We start from the raw sequence: 18,336 nt of genomic DNA on the forward strand, positions 1-18,336 counted from the left end.
GCGCCCCTTTGTCCTCGCGGCCTTCGGCGTGTACATTAGGGCTTCTTTTTGGGAAAGTCGTTTGTTCAGCGGGACAATGTTAAAGGACCCACCCGGCTGCCTCAACCAGCTCGCCTCGGCGAATTCTACACCTTTAGCCTACCGCCCGAAGCCTGAAGGAACAGCGCGAAAGCGAAGGCTGCAGCGCCGCGAAAACCCGAGCGTCGCGTCCCGAAAGAATACCCGCCGCCTACGCAGCTTGGTGGTGGCGGTGCGGGCGCGCACAGAGCCATTGTTCCTCGCGTTCGCCTGGAATCGGGGCTGCACCGCAACGACGGCTTTGGCCGCTGGTATAGAGTAAGGCGTGATGTAGATGACTACGTCTCCTGGCGATGCTGCGCCGGGGCTTTTGGTTCCACCGAGCCTCTCTAATGAGCGTTCCGGGTAATTACCGAGGAGGGAAGAAGACAAGGCGAGGAGGTATACTTGTGTGCCTGGGGGGGGGGGGGGGGGGGGGGAGAGAGTACGGGGCCATAGTTTTCCTGTTACTAATGTATAACCTCTTCTTCTTCTCATCCTTGCAATGCACGAGGCGCATAAATGCGTGGCCCCTCCCCCCTCCGGTGTGTGTGTGCCCGCATTATTACTTCTTTCCGAACGTCTTGCGTACGCGTCGCACAAGACCGTCGAGCTTGTGCACGTGTGCCTCTTTTGCTACAGGCTGCCTTCTCCGTGCGCCTTTGCTGCGTCGCAACTACAGCGGCAGCTTGTTGCGGGAGATAATCAATGGAAGCACGCATCGTCTAATGTGGGTTGGTGCGTCTGACGACAATGCGCCTCTTTGCGGCCGTATGGCCCCTCCGGTTCCCACGGAGCAGGCGTGCGCGTGGCAACGGCTCTGCTGAAGCTCTATCGCCTTTGCAGTTGTGGTGTTTAGTGTATGGGCGGTGGGCAGGGCTTCGCGTGCCTAATTAAGGGAACGACCTTCTCTCTTTCTCTCTTGCTTCATCTCGCTTAGTGGGGGAGAGTGCGGACTCGAACGACACACGTTCGTTCATATTGAGCCGCATTTGTATCAGAACATGCCTTCAGTGTTCCATTGAAGTAATGCAGCCAGGCTCGGTGGCGCATTTCACGAAGGAGCGTTGATTGCACAGTTTATACATTACTTTACCTAAATTCGGTTGACTCCATATCAATTTCATTATGGTTATACAGACGTGAGGAACTACGAACGCAAGCAGCACAAATACGACGAGAGGTGGGATGGGCTTGAACGTGAAAACGCATACGAATAGAATTTCATTATTAGTTGTGCTGCGGGGCAACAGATGACGAGAGAATTATATGTGGAGCCACGACAAGCTCTATTAAAACTAATGTTTATTCTTCTATTTTTACTCACAAGTCGTTTAAAGACAATGATAACTATCTCCATGTTTACTAAACGAAAAAAAAAAGAGGCACATCAATTGCATTGGCACACATGGTCGCTCTACAAACTTTATCCTTTCATAGTGAATATATTTAGCCTAACATAGTAGCTGGCAAAGCCAATTCTCCAAACATTTCGCTAGGAATAACTGTTTACAGTCAGCAGGTGACTTCTCGCCCACATCTCTGATTGTGACGATGAGTTATGTTCAGCAATGGCTACAGGAACGTGGGTGTTGTCGCACCTGCGCTCTGTTCTCACCTGATCGGTCTTTGAAGCGTTACGTGCCAAGCTCTTAACGCCATTATCTACGTTTCGTCCCGCGTAATATTTCGCGCTACCATTTAAACATGAATCAATGACATCTTGCCCCGTTTTCTATCCTCCTTATGCATTCAGCCATCGCAGTTGTCCTGTAATCATTTTAGCACATGCTGAGTCAGGAAGCGCTATATCTGAATACATGTATTTCAGTGCAAGTAATAATATCCCGGCGAAGAATCGTGCATTGTGCTGTTGCAGGCTACAAGAAGCTAACGAAGGTGTGAACGAAGCGAATGAACAAAGAAAAATACCGATGGTTGCGCATTGCAATGCTGTTTGCCTCATAATCAAATCGTGGTTTCGGTGCGTAAAACTCCAGAATCTCATTGCAATGCTGCAATTAGAACGATAACGTAATACATTTCACCACTTTCTATATGAATGTTGAATATCATTGATTTCATTGTTTACGCCCAAAATATATTCTTGCACCGGTATTTTTTTTTCTTCTTTTCTTAAAGAAAGCCCAAGGTTTCGTGATATTTTGATATCATCTATTAAGATTATGAACAGAATTGTCAGCTGACGGCGCCATTTTTTTTTTTTTTTTTGTCTGACCGCATAGATTGTAGTCTTCGTGTGAGAGAGGAAAGATAGCAATAAAATAAGAACGCTGTTCACAGTATTCTCGATTGCCTCTGTTTAATACTGAAACACCGCTTAATTAATAACTCACCGTCTTGTCTTCTCATCGCAAATGCTTGTTCTGAATAGGGCTAGCGCTATCAATCGGAACTGCGCGAGTACGCCTGTACCAAACGACGAAGTGAACGTTCGCTGTAGAATGTTGCTCTTAGGCTGGTACGGTCTGCATTCCTTTTGAAACCGTAGCAAGATGCTGTTCGAATCTTGCAGTGAAGGGCACGCCTACACAACGTATACGTTGCGGACGTTACAACTTCAGACAAGTATAAGCGAGCAATCGCGTCGTTCAAGTGGCGGCGCTTGATTGGCTATCATAGACCGCCCTCGGTTCTCGACAGGTGTCGTAAGACGCTGAGAATCCTGTGTGTAGCGGGCGTACGTCGTTAAAACTACAGAGCTCGCGAAATGAGGTACGTAAACTTCGGAGCCCCCCCCCCCCCCCCCCCCCAATATTTGAAAAATAAATAAATAGAGGAAAGTCAGAGGCGCCCCTTATACAAGCCTGAACTCCTCCTGAAGCTATGAAAACTCATAAATCTCTTCGACGCGCCGTGGGGGGTTGAATTACTCGGGCGAATCGCGCGGGCGTCAGTTATGTCCACCACAGCTGTGTAATCATTTAGGCTTAGAGAGACTAGCCACGGCTGTTCGTTCTCGCTTTCTGTCTTTCTTTCTTTTCTTTTTTTTCTTGTTAAATTGCTAGCCCAGATTTTTATAGGAATGTCAGTTTATTCTTTCAATAATGTTTCGGTGGCCAGCCGGCTCCCCGCTTCATAAACTGGCCCAACGGCTGACGGCAGCTGAAGGAACGACGCTCTTGTCGGCGCGCATATATAGGACTTTCTGGATATCGGTTAAACGGATGTGGCCGCAGGAATTACGGCACAACGCTAACACTGGTCCTTGTGTCGCAAATAAAGAAGAAATTTCTGTGTAGAAGCTTAAGCAGGAGCTCAATCAGGGCAGGTATAGTTATTTATTGGCGTTTTATGTTACAAAACTGCACAGTGGTGCACTTTTATGGAAGCGTTTAGTAAAATAAAAAAAGAAAGGGGCCGTTTGAATGAGAGCCACTGGTGCTAAAAAAGGTGGTACCACCAGGCGCGCTGCTCTCGCAATAGCCGGTTGCTATTATCTTGAGCAACTCTGAGGCATTTAGTTATTGAATCGACGAGGTCACTGGCGAACGACGTTAGATGAGGCTCTATAAGTTATGCAGCTATATATATTTTTCGGGAGAGCAAAAAGCGGGTAATATAGCCTAAAGAGAGAGAAAGCAAGAATACACCATTTAAGGGTGCTGGTTTGTCGCACGGCTAACACCCTTTCTAATAGGGCTGTAAAATTTTATTGTGCAAGATAGCGAGCTCAAAGTACACCTGTGATGACTAAAACCGTAGTTGAAAAGCCTGTACTAATTCCAACTACCTGGCGCGTACCGAAATATTGCCAGGAGAGTTCGACATCGATAGGCAGTAATGTTCATTTCATGCAGTTTGCCTCTCGTCTCAGGCAACCATCATCATGTTTACTTGGAGCAATAAAAATCGCCAATAAGGACAACATCACTTGTCCCCATAAAAACTTGATTTTACACCTAAAAGGTGAGAGTGTTCGCCTAGCCACGAGAACAGCCAAACACCTTTATATATCTATATAACTGCGTTAAAGTGTCTAATGTGTGTGATACACAGAGCAAGAGAGGACAGGAAGGTGGGCTGACCATACCAACTTAAAGGTTCGTTGCATGAAAGCTGGCTTAAAAGTCTTCGAAGGGCAAGAAAAAAACAACGTGAAAACCGAAACGTACAGATAGCAGTAGACCACTGTAAAGTAGTTTATTGATTGCAAAATGTAGAGAGGTTGGCCGGAAAATGGAGTATTTGGCCTGCTACTCTACGTAAGGGCAAGGGGAAGAGGGAGAAGAGAGTCCCAATGGGGATGATAATGGGAGAAACGAGCTGAAAGAACACATCGCATAAGTGGTATCACAACCATGAGTCCAGGCCCGTGTCGCTCAAGAAACGTGGAAGAGCACGCATTGTCTCTATCGTCTGCCAACTCTGTGGCCATGCGCCTAGAAAGACGGCCTCCGACAGTGGTCTATATATTGTCTAAATGCCTCAAGGTAGCTGCCAGTGGCAGTCTTTCGCTCGCATACACAGCGCACACCTCGAGCAGATGGTCTATACTCTCTACAACGACACACACTGAACAATCCGGAGAGTCTGCCCGTCCAATGATCTGCAAGTATTTGGGCGTGAAAGCGACGCCTAATTGTAGTCTGTGTATCAGGCAGGTATGAGGGCATAGAATTTCACGCAGAACGAAACATTGCATATCGGGATCCAGCCTTTTAAGGCGGGTGTGACGAGCATCTGGCTGAGCCCAGTTGAACTGAAAGTTCAAGGCAAAACGTCTGAATTAATCGCAGAGGTAAGCCATATCTCTATCGCTGAACCCACCATATGAAACTCTGACACGATGCTGCCATCGCTGCGATATCGTCGCGAAAACGTCAAAAACTTTTGCGCGTACTTTACTCGAGATGCGCGCACTTTTGCTCACATCCGCATTTCGCACACTGGTTCTAAGCGTAGAGCTTACTGCTTAAATTACTAGAGGAAACTCTGGTCCGGTTATCGCTGAATTCATCGTAATCGCTCATGGGAATGATTTTAACGCATAGATTAGCATGTTCTTCGTGCTTGCGGCTTTGTTTACTATACGCCTCATCAACCATTATTGACCTAAATATTGCAGGATATATATTTACAAAAGGCCGAAGGCAATAAGGCCTGATAATGGCAATATTAAGCAGTTAATAATATTATTCGCTTATTAATATCTTATGATAAATAATTTTTGTTACATTTATAACTTATTGATTTTGTTCAAAATCATCAACTGCCAAAGTCATGAATCCGTTTGACGTCAGAAGGATGTAGTTTAGGCAAATCCATGCACTGTCCATCCATGCTAGCTGAATGCTAGCAGTTTCCATAGAAATACGTGATTTGCTCGATTGTACCGCGCGTCCGATTCCAATGCGTAGTTATACTACCGACCATATATATATTATATGCTCTGACGCTTCTGCTCTCACGCGCAGAAGCAAATTACTCTACAACTGAGAAAGAGTGTCTCGCCATGGTAAGGGCGGTTACAAAACTTCGCCCTTATTTGTATGGTCGCCACTTCAAAGTTATCAGCGACCATCATTGGCTTTGCTGGCTCACAAATCTGAAAGATCCTTCCGGGCGATTAGCACGCTGGAGCCTGAGACTGCAAGAGTTTGGTATGACGGTCCTGTACAAGTCGAGGAAACGGCATACCGACGCTGACTGCCTGTCTCGGTCACCCATAGAGTCAGCTCCTTCGACCGATGAAGAGGAAACAGCATTCCTTGGTCTTCTCGACGCGTCTACCATTGCACAACAACAACGTGATGACCCTGAGTTGCTTGGCCTGAATAATTTCTTGGATGGACGAACTCGGACAGCACCTAAAGCTTTCGCAAGAGGATTATCATCGTTTTGCTTAAGGAACAAAGCTCTATACAAAATGAACTTCTCATCGAGCGGATCAAGCTATTTGCTCGTCGTTCCTACTGCTCTTCGTAGTGAAGTACTGGAAGCATGCCACAACGAGTTCACTTCTGGGCATCTAGGATATACGCGGACACTGAACAGAGTGCGACAAAGATACTATTGGCCAGGACTACCCATTGCCGTGAAACATCATGTTCGGACCTGCCTAGATTGTCAGCGGCGCAAGTCACCTCCAACGAAACCAGCCGGTTTGTTACAACCCGTTCAAGTACCGCAAACGCCATTTGACCAGATCGGAATGGACCTCTTGGGTCCGCTTCCTACCTCTGCTAGTGGTAACCGCTGGCTTATTGTAGCAACTGACTTACTCGCAAGGCCGAAGCAAAAGCTATCCAGAGTAACACAGCAGTAGAGGTGGCCCGATTTTTCACAGAGACTGTTGTCCTGAAACATGGCACACCAACAATCGTCATAACAGACAGAGGCACCGCATTCACAGCCGCGCTTTTAGATAACGTCCTGATGCTCAGTGGCACAAGTCACCGAAAGACAACAGCCTACCATCCACAAGCAAACGGACTAACAGAGCGCCTGAACAAAACACTCGAAGACAAGCTTTACATGTACGTGAATATAGAGCACAACGATTGGGACGAAATTCTGCCTTATATCACGTTTGCTTATAACACGGCTAAATGAGAAACTACACGGATGACTCCATTCAGCCTTGTGCACGGACTTGAAGTAAGGACGATGCTCGACGCCATGCTACCACACGAACCGGACGACATTGACATTGACACGGATGCCGATGCGTTTACGCAACGTGCAGAAGCCAGGCAGCTCGCACGCGTGCGAATACACCAGCAGCAAGCATACGATGCAGGTCGCTGTCATAGGCCTGTACCTTACGAAACCGGTGACAGAGTATGGGTCTGGACGGCCTGGATATGAAAACGGGGACTATCCGAGAAGCTGCTGAGGCGATATTTCGGACCCTATAAAGTGCTGCGTCGGCTAAGTGACGTCACATACGTGGTCGTTCCAGATAGCCCTTACTGCACAAGGCGCCGCCAACACCGTTCTGAACTTGTGCACGTAGTGCGCATGAAGCCCTACGTCATCGAGTGACTGTACGAGCGACTTTCATTTTCACCAAGCGAACTTTATTGTCTAGCATCGGGGCGATGCTCTTTTAGAGAGAGAGAGAGCAAATGGCGCGTACTCTAGCTAGACGTTTAAACGACGATGACAGTATGTGCTTTAACTGACTCCGAGTAGTAGGACAGGGTAATTCGAAGACGAAGATGTCTTTGTGCTGGTGATTCTTAAGCTATACCGCCGTCTTGTTCAACGTGTATTGTCTCTTGCACACACACACACACACACACACACACACACACACACACACACACGCACACGCACACGCACACACACACACACACACACGCACGCACCCACATATATATATATATATATATATATATATATATATATATGTGTGTGTGTGTGTGTGTGTGTGTTTGTGTGTGTGTGTGTGTGCGTGCGGATATATATATATATATATATATATATATATATATATATATGTGTGTGTGTGTGTGTGTGTGTGTGTGTGTGTGTGTGTGTGTGTGTGTGTGTGTGTGTGTGCGTGTGTAAATTTAACTTGGTGCCGATTCTACCGCGCACATGAAGTAACGAAACCTGAGCCGGCTTCTACCGCGTTGTAACAACTTTATGGAACGTATACAGAGGCAATCGGAGTGCGACGACACCTCTTTTTTGCTGCCTAACGACCATAGAAATTTATCTTCAGTTCCGTCTAATGCAAAAGAAATGCTACACGTACAGCATACTGGAAAACGGCGACAGCAAACAAATGCATAAATAAACAGCGTCCGTTCGATGGCAGTGTGGCTAGCTGCCTTGCACTGAGCTTTTTCTCGGTTTCTTTTTTGGTAGAGAAGCGGTGTTGGTTTTTGATTTTCAGTAGAATTAGTTACGATTGGAACGCACGTGCAAATTTGAACGCACTTTTTATTAATAAGCCTGTGCGCGTTAGAATCGTGCAAATATGGTACTAGGGTCATGGTCCCGTCTATAAGGTTTCAAAAAAAAATTCATACTTTTCAGGGCAGTGAGCCACCTTTCACGCTATAAACACTTATGTTGGTATAGTCAGCGCGGCGTCTTGTGTCCTCTTAATCTGCGTCCTACATTTAGCGCTGTTTGCTCCCGAAACATGTACCAGCCAGCTCACTTTGTCGCGTTATTGCAGTTGTATGTCCGAAGTTACTTTAAATCGTGAATACAGATCCCCATAGGAAGGAAAACATAACAAGCTGCAGGATGTCAGCGTCGGGCTTGGCTTACCACCCGATACTGCAGAAGCCGCCGAGCAATCATATATTGCCGAGGCAACAGAAAAGGCAAAGGACGTTAGCTTGTTAATAGGGGACACGCGGAATTCTGCAAGTGCGCTTTCCTTACCCATCTTGTTTGACCCACGCATGATGGCGAACGTCGCCATAGAAGCAGAAATAATGCAGAACCGCACAAGCTGTCCTTGTTGACATCCATTTTCTACTACATCATCGCTAATTTGCAAGCCTATACCTCGGGTTAGTGGTGCCGTGAGTCGGAGGTCGGCCATCTTGTGTAGGACAATCTACTGATGCCGAAAAGCCCGTTCCAGTATTTCGCATAACCCCTCTAGGTTGTGTCCACATCCACGCTCCATAGTGTGGCGCCCTCTAGATTTCTAATGCGGATCTTCAAGGCTATACTTCTGCTGGCTGAACACATCATAGACGTCGGGTATTGGACACCGCCTATTGTCGCTGGTTTCTTGTACATGAAACCCGAGCTGTGTTCCCATAAAATATAGTGGGTCATATTGTGATTTCAGGAATAATAGCGATGTGTTCCAGTCAAACGCCTGAAGCAGCATTTATCGATTACGAACACGAAGAATGACGCAGGAAACTGCTGCAAGGTCAGCCACGTTGCGATGGCTACCGCTTTTACAAGCACCCGAGCACTAATGCAGAAGGGAAGATCGGCGTAACTTTCTCTGTGGACAACCAGTACATATTATAGTGAATGCTTATGCATAGCTAGCACGTGTGCCACTTCAAGTGCGTTTGAAAGCGTGGTCGTTATTGCCAGGCACCTTGATGCACCTGTCAACTCGTGCTGCTCTGTTGTCGTTGCTGTTGCTGTTGTTGTTGTCGTAATTGATGATAATCCGGGACTCTCGCTCAAGTCATGATTATGCCGATCTGTACATTTTTCAGTTAGCACACAAGAAGTATCAGCGCCAATAAACTGAGCTGCACAGAACCATACGTAAGTCTGCGCTAGCTAAGTCTGGCAAAGCGAACACACAAAAATGCTTTCAGAAAATGTTCCGAGCCTGCGGCTAGCTACCCAGATAAACGGATAATTCGGAGTAATCTCCAAAACACGGATCGTGTCTTTCCTGATTTATTCAATGACATAATTGGCTCACGTTAGCTCACAAGTTGTTAAAGTACCGCTAGTTTGTACAAGCGGGCCATCGTCCAGTTGCTGCAGTTATGCCCCAAACACACGTTAAGCGCGGGATGTAACCGCATGCTTACAGGCTTTAGTGTGGCTTGTCGTTCAGGAAACAAAATATTCACCTCACGGACTATAGGAGCGCCTCCCAACAAGTAATCAAAAGCTCAGGAAAAGGAGCATTCACATGAATTTAGGCGTGTGTTTCGCATACAAGAAAAACACCGCATATCCACGAAGTGAATGATAATGAGTGGACGAAGCACCGGGGGATGATCATTCGGGTAACCGTGACTCCCCCGTACATTTCCCACTCGAACATGCAAATGAGTGACAATACATGCGTACAGTATATACAATGATGTTTTATTGGTCGTATATAGTATTGAGGTGCGGACTTCGTTTTCCATTCATTAAGACTGCCTTGTGATCAGTGCAGCAGCACGGCGACGCCGGCAAGCGGACCCAGAGGCGGCGAGAGCGCGGGAAGCGGCGGCTAAATGCCGGAAGCGTTCTCTACCTGAGGTTGGTGGCGCCGATGCTCGGTTCAAGCGCGAGCTTCGCGAGCCCTCAGCTCCGGGTCCGCATGCCAGGCGTTGCCGTGCTGCTGCAACTTCGCGAGCCCTCAGCTCCGGGTCCTCTTGCCGGCGTTGCCGTTTTGCTGCAGCTTCCCGCGCCCTAGACTCCGGATCTGCTTGTTGTCTGCGTCGCCGTGCTGCAGCAGCTTTGCGAGCCCTCGACTCCACTTGCAGTTGAGCCGCCACTCTCGCCTTTTCATCCATAGCGGACGCGCCGTTATCAGAAGCGACCGTTATTATCCATGGCTAAAGAGAGAAAGAGAGCGCGCGTCGGGAACGAGCGCTTGTATAGCCCTTGTGCACCGCAGCGCCCCTAGCGGACTCCATGCAAACCGGAGCTACGGACGACGACGACGACGAGGGGGGGGGGGGGGACAAGGCTCGGCCCTAAGGTGCTTCGCCCATAAAAAAAAAGCCATGCTCATGTTTTATATTGTGTGACAGGCAATCCATCCGTGAACGAGGAAGCTAAAAAATATTTAGGGCTGAAAGTTCTCGCTGCTGCCCCCCATGCAAAGGAACGTACTTTCATTGACTCACCTGGCTGAGGATGATGATAGGACCAGACGGAAAGCACTTTGCTGCAAACGTTCCTCGCCCAACGGTGAACGATATATTCTGAGTCCCCAGCAATTTCGAGGCCTTCATTTCATGTGCAGTGACGCAGCTCGTAGAAAGCACTAGGTAATCATAACCATTTTTCTTTTCTTTTTTTTTCATCTATTGTATCTCTTTCCCCTTTGGCCGATACAGGGTAGCCAACCTCTGGTTAAACCCCCTGTCTTTCCTTTGCCTTTCGCTCTCTCTCTCTCTCTCAAATTCAAACGCACGTTTCGAATTCTCCATAGCAAGCCCACGTGAATATGCACATGTTTGTCCATGTACGAACGACAAAATTTGGGGCTTGCAACTTTTGCCATGGCACAGCACCCAATACTATAAACGTGCGGCGCGTATGCATCCAAGCGAACGCCGAACGAACACTTTTGCAAGCAATGTGCCTGGAAATCGGGGTTGCTCTGAACCGACGACGGATGTGACGTCACGTGCAAACTGTGTACAGACATTCAATGGCTTGACGCCAAAAAACCGTGTAAGTGCAGATGCAGGCAAGCACAGAGTATTAGTACGGGCTGAGGGCAGGGCTCAAAGACTAAGGTCTTCTACCCACTCTCATTACAACAAAACGTTGGTATTGCCAAGCCGACCCTGCATGTAGGTCAGTGTCTTGCTGATCAGCAGGACGGCGAGACCAGCTGCCGACCACGGTTTTGTGGACTGAGGAAACCGACAGAAAAAAAAAGCAACAACCGCTTAAATACACGTTTATTCAATCAATCTCTCTTATCCGCAACTGCACGTCGAGGCGCTGGTCGGCTTTTCGCGGGGGCACTTTTAGCGAAAGTGCTGGTACTAAAGCGGACCGTGGTAACACAGATCATTCTTTATGATCATTTGGCGCATATAAGCGCTCGCCGTGGAGATTACTAGGCCGGCGCTTGCATCACGAAACCGTTATTCGACAGAGAACGGCACGTGCGTTTCCCTGATTCTCTCCGGTATTGACATAATATGTTCGACAAGTTCTGCGTATGTCTGTGCTGTTCATTAATTGGGATCGCATGCGTCGAACCACCAGACGTTGCTCTGTTAGTACCGATATATTCGTTATTCTGGCTGCGCACGAACCCGTATAGGTTCTTCTCTTAACCTTCCGGAAGCTTATTCCGAATAGTATATGTATTTCACGGAAGTAATTAAAGTCTCATACCTACACCACGGCAGCGCGGCGGAACATAGGAAAGAGAAGACTGACAAATAACACCGACAAGACGCTTGTAAATTTTGTTGCCGTTAGCCGCCCGTAAAGTGCTATCCTGCTAAACATTTTACAGCGCAGCTTTATATCTCCCCGCATACGTTTCCCAGTAAGGATGACTGCTGCGCGAGCTGCCGCGGCGGCGGCAGCTTGAGACGTGGGGAGTGACGTCACTAGCCCCTGCGTATATAAAATAACCACCCGAGCAACTCATTTCATTGTTGTTGCAGCACGGCTACGGGTAGGCAGCGCATAGTTAGGCCTCTCGAGGAGCAGCATGAATACGAGGAGCGGAAAGGGAAAAAGAAACGACAATACTATACCAGCGGTGGCGTGCTGTCAAAATAACCATTACTCCCCATTACTACCATTACTGTAAATTAGCATTACTACCATTACTCTAAAGCATTGCATACACCCCTCAGCAGTTCTAGTGGTGGTTTTCGACAGCTTCGCTGGACATCCATTTTCGCAGGGCCGTGATGGCGACTCAGTTCTCTTGTTTCTTTTTTTGTTTTGTTTTGTTTTTTGGTCGCGAGTATGCAGCGCATATCCCGTCAGTTTTCATCGTCTCTCTTCTTTTGCCTGTATGCAAACAGGTCGTCATTAATGCTGAAGCTTGCTCGACCCTTTTGTTTCGTTCGTCCCATCATACCACGGACACCATATAAATTGAACCTGTCACTTTTACCTGTGTATAACTTGATCTCCATCTTACCCAATGCATCCGATGATCTTTCCGTCAATGTTCGTGCAATTCCTGTGCGCTTAGCTGAACAGGAGCTCGTTTTTTAATCAGTCTAATTATGAGCTTACGACACCCTGAGCCCGCGCTGTCGTGGGATAGATTGCTTTCCATAAACGAACGCCCGCCCTCTGTTCTTTTGGACGTGGTGGTTGCCTGTGCAAGAGTAAAAGTTCGATATCAGTGTGAAGGAAGAAAATGACTTCCGCTTGTCAAATAATATAAGTTCCTACGTCGACACTGCTGTGTAGCTCACCCATAACATAAAATAAAAGAGAACTTCGAGAAACACATATATCGGAGCAGCGAAGGTATGGCTTGTCATGTCTATATTTTCTTGAGGCCCCCAAGGCTGCTAAGGTGTTCAAGCCAATTTCCTGTTACCGAATACCACGTTATGAAATAAAAGAAAGGAACATTTCACCGTACGATCGTTTTTTCTTCTTTTTTTTTCAATTTCTCTCGCAGGCATCCGTTTCATGGAGACTATCGCATCGCCAGTAAAGCCCCTGGGCAGGGGCTTTAATTGCCAGAGAAGAACAGTGAACGTATAATTAGTTAGTGTATGCGTGCAGCCACCTTTAATACCCCTAAAATTCAGTGGTCGTAATTTTTTTTTTTTTTTGAGCGCGGCGGTTATAGGCTGAAAGCAGCATGTCCGTGTACGTTAAGAAAGTAACTGTCTCCTCATGCTTGCTATAATAAAAACCGGTTTCTTGCGTCTAAAGAAACCGACGGATATGAACTACCATGTCGGGGATTTCCACGTTGATATAGCATCCTGTCACCTCACGGTACGCTGGTTGGTCGTTTGGTGTGACGACAGGACTAGAGCAATGAAAATAATGTCATTTGTTTACGAAAGGTAAAACACACACACACACACACACACACACACACACACACACACACACACACACACACACACACACACACACACACACACACACACACACACACACACACACACACACACACACACACGCATATATATATATATATATGATACCTGTATTTCTCCACTTTGGCCTACGTCACGGGTTACACGAACAGCTAGTGTACGAAATAAGGCAAGCTCATCACCACGCGATCGAGAAAGGACACGACATCGTATTTCAGTGGTTGCCGAGCCGCTGCGGAATTGCTGGCAACGACAGCGCCGATGAAGCTGCTCGCTCGGCTCATCAAAAACATCAGCGAGTGCCTATACCACTCTCAAGGACAGACGCTGCGCGGCAACTTCAATCACTTGCTCGCCACATTACACTTCTAAAATGGAATTCACCAGGTTTCAGCAACTCACGCTTGCATTCTCTCGACCCTAAATAGCGACTTCGCCTGCCACCTGGACTCTCCCGTAGCGAAGCAACTTTACTGTGTCGCATGTGGTTGGGCGTCGCGTTTACAAATTCCTATTCATTCCTAATAGGAATGGCTAACAGTGCGGCATGCAATTCGTGCGGGTGCGATGAGACGCTAGAGCACCTTCTGTGTCATTGCCCAGCTTTTGACGCCCAACGACGGATTCTTCAAGCTCAACTCAGCATGTTAAATAGCAGAGTGCTGTCAGAGGAAAAGATTCTGGGGACCATGGCCTACGCATTCTTGCATGCGAAAGGCCACAAAAGCTCTTCTTCACTGCTTGAAGGACACTGGACTGTGTGAACGCTTGTGACAGTGGACCTTCCTCTGTGACTGACTGTGTGAATGACTGACTCTTTATGATTATTTATATTCTCGCTCCTTATCTATTCTCCCCCCTTCCTTCTCCTCAAGCGTAGGGTAGCCAACCGGGCACGTCCTTGGTTAACCTCCCTACCTTTCCCTTCACGTTTCTCTCTCTCTCTCTCCACTAACAATAGCCGGTCCACTGGCAGCAACGTGAGAGGACTAGCTACTTTATGAAATGTGTGAATCATTTGTGATTATTTCAAGGATGGATGCATAAGCTAGTTGGCTATTCATAGTTAAAACCAAACACAGAGCGAAGGACGAGGACTAAGAGGGACGACATACTGCGCTGACTTCCACAACTATTTTCTGTCGTAGCCAATATATATATATATATATATATATATATATATATATATGAACGAGAAGAAAGGGAACCGAGGGGCCTGATTGTATTAATCACATCATAGGAAGCCAACAAACATAGATACCAAGGACAACATAGGGTAAATTACTTGTACTGACTAAATGAATTAACGAAAGGATAAATGAATGCACAATAAAGTGGATGAAAAAACAACTTGCCGCAGGTGGGGAACGATCCCACATCTTCTTCTTCTTTCTGGGGTTTTACGTGCCAAAACCAGTTCTGATTATGAGGCATGCCGTAGTTGAGGTCTCCGGATTGGTTTTGACCACCTGGGATTCTTTAACGTGCACTCCAACGCAAGCACACGTTCGTTTTTGCATTTCGCCTCCACCGAAATGCGGCCGCCGCGGCCGGGATTCGATCCCGCGATATTGTACTCAGCAGCGCAACGCCTTAGCTGTCTGAGCCACCCTGGCGGGTTCCCACGTCTTCGCATTACGCGTGCGATGCTCTTACCATTGAGCTACCACGGCGCCGTTTTGCCATCCACTTTCTGGTGTATCTATGTTTAACTACTAGAACTAACCCTAGTTGTGTCAGCCAGTGCGACCACTCACAAACCTTGGCGGCAGATGTGGTACATCGTTTCGGCCGCAGGCGTCACGAGTACGTGATCCTTTTGGTTGAAGGCAACTGGTCAATAAACCCACATATGCTACCTGACGGCATCAATGTTGGCGGACTCGAAACCCTCGTCAAGTAATATGAACGAGAAGAAAGGGAACCAAGGGGCCCGATTTTGTTAATCATATCGTAGGAAGCCAACAAACATAGACACCAAGGACAACATAGGGGAAATTACTTGTACTAACTAAATGAATTGAATAAATGATAAATGGAAATTAAAGTGGATGAAAAAACAACGCCGCTGAGCCACAGATACAAGACACTGGACACCGTATATTTTCTTTCTCCACCCACGACGACCTCAACATCGCCGAGGTTCTGTGTCTCACTGAAGAAGCTCGACGCTTGGCCCGCATACGTACTGTGGCTTCTCAAGACCGGTCAAAAGCACGGTAAGACAGGCACCATCGGGATGTCGCCTATTCTCCAGGTGATCTAGTCAAGCTATGGTGTCTGGTGCGCAAACGTGGCCTATGTCAGAAACTTCTCGCCAACTATACTGGCCCGTACGTTATTGTTGACCAGCTCAGTGAAGTAAATTATCGACTGGCGCGTCTCACCACAACTGGACTGCGCTCCGCCAAGACTGAGGTTGTGTACGTCGCTCGTCTGAAGCCCTTCACTCCGAGCACTTAACCGTCGCAGGCTCGCCCTGAGGCCTGTTCAATAAACGCCGTTTGTCGCGCGTCGTAACAGTTTTTGGTGGAGGTGCTGGGTACTTGAAGTAACGACGGACCCGGAGCCACTTATTCTTCGCCGGAGTCGTCGCCTCGCCGGACTACCCCCTGCCCCTGTTAACATGACCAACGAAGGAGACGCTCGGGGACCGATACCTGCCGCTCCGGGATCAATGCCTGCTGGTACGTGGCGCTACTACCGAGAACCTCGGGTTTTCGCCGGGAGAGCAGGTGAAGATGTAGAAGAATGGCTCAGACATTACCAACGGGTAAGCAAGTCCAACGACTGGAACACCACCGACCAACTAACCAACGTTATCTTCGCTCTCACTGACACTGCCCTGATGTGGTTTGAGAACCACGAAGAATTATTAACAACGTGGGAACGTTTCGTTCATGACCTAAAGGAATGCTTTGGCGACTCGGACGCAAAAAATAAACGCGCAGAGCACACCCTGGCACAGAGAGCACAGCTACCAGGGGAGACTTGCACTGCCTACATCGAAGAGATCTTGAAATAGTGCAAGCAAGCCAACGCAAGAATGTCCGAGGAAGACAAGGTCGGGCACCTGCTCAAGGGCATAGCCGAGGATGTCTACAATTTTCTGATCGGCAAGGACAGTCTCGATTCAGTGTCTGATGTCATGAATCACTGCCGTACGTTCGAGGCGCTGAAGATGCGCCGAATAACGCCAAAGTTTGGCCGATTGGCCAATGTTACCACTGTGGCCAGCATCGATATGAGCTCTTCATTTGACTTGGCGTCGACCATAGTACAGATCGTCCGCGAAGAGCTAGACAGGCACACCGAGACGACACGTCGCCTGCCTGATGCCTCTGATGCCTCCTTTTTGCAAGCCCCGGCGATTTCACCACCTTTGAATGGCTGGCAACCGTCGGTCAGCGTCGCGAATGTATCAGAGTACCGACACGCACCGGCATCGAGAGGCCACTACTCTTCGGATACCCAATTTGAACCTCACCCTCGTTACGCACGTTCCTCTGGACGCCCCACCACTGGAAATGCTCCGCGTTACGACCCAGTCATTCATCCTAGGCGTGCAGACGTGTCTGACAGCTCTGAAGACTACCGCAGATATGCTACGTCTGCGGCGTTCTTGGCCATATATCCCGTTTTTGTCCTCAACGCCAAAGGTCTCCGTACGATCAACTTGCTGCCCCAGCGCCCAACGCCCGATGGCTTTCTATGGCGCAATCGCCTTCTAGCAGCAACTTTTGGCAAGGAAACTTACGGAACCACTCACCTGCCTCCGACGAGTATGGTATGGTATGGTATGCCTTATCTGATGGCGCATACCCACTGCGGGGGATTGGCCAAGATTTGGGTGGGATTAGGCAATCTTTTTTAATACTAAAATCGGTAAAGCTAAATGGAGAAAATGAACAAAAATAAAATATTTAAGAATTCAAGAAAATCTATTTGAAGCATTTATAAATTCCTCCACGGCTGAGCAAATATCCCTGTGGCACTTTCCAAGAGAGGAGGCTCCTAAAGAAAGGATGTTTAGAATAGAAAAGCTTAAACCAAGCTGTGCAAATTTTGATTCTAGAATATTTTTCCTTAAAGAAGAAAAACGTCGGCAGAATATGAAAAAATGATGTATTGTTTCATCTTCTCCACAGAATGGGCACAGAGGGGAGGGCACCAGACCAGCCCTGTGACGATAGAAGTTTAATATTGGTACCCGACAACGTAATCGGGTAAAGATGACTTCAGTTTTTCTGGTGTGAAAGGAAGTTTTGGGCCAAGGGAATAGGAGGTGTCGATATTCTGAGAAATTAGCTACAGCCGGGTTCAAGAAGTCTTGAATAATTGAATATCTCCTGAATCTAGTAGTCGTTAGGTAAGCTATTGTAGGAAGTAATCGTAATACAGGGCCACTGAGGGCCGCTCTCGCGAGACTGTCAGCCATTTCGTTCATGACTAATCCTTTATGTCCAGGCACCCAAAGCAATCTAATTAAATTTATGTGGGCATGCACTAGAAAATGAAATGTACGTAAAAGGTTAGTGACACTATTTGCTGTGAGCGAGGAACATAAAGATAAAGAATCTGTTATTATTACTACCGCTGATATTGATGAATTTAGTTTGCGTAGGGCTAGAACTACAGCTAGAAATTCAGCCAGAAATACGGAAAGAAGTCCGGAATCCTGATTGCGAATGACCAATTTAGAGCAGGAGAGAAAATGCCAATTCCAGATTTTTCTTCACACTGTGAGGCGTCTGTCGCAATGACCGTACTTATTGATAAACTTAATAAATGGTCTTGTAATAGGCCGTTTAATATATTA

This window comes from Dermacentor silvarum, chromosome 2 (genome assembly GCF_013339745.2).
Source record: "Dermacentor silvarum isolate Dsil-2018 chromosome 2, BIME_Dsil_1.4, whole genome shotgun sequence".
Classification (NCBI taxonomy): Eukaryota; Metazoa; Arthropoda; class Arachnida; order Ixodida; family Ixodidae; genus Dermacentor; species Dermacentor silvarum.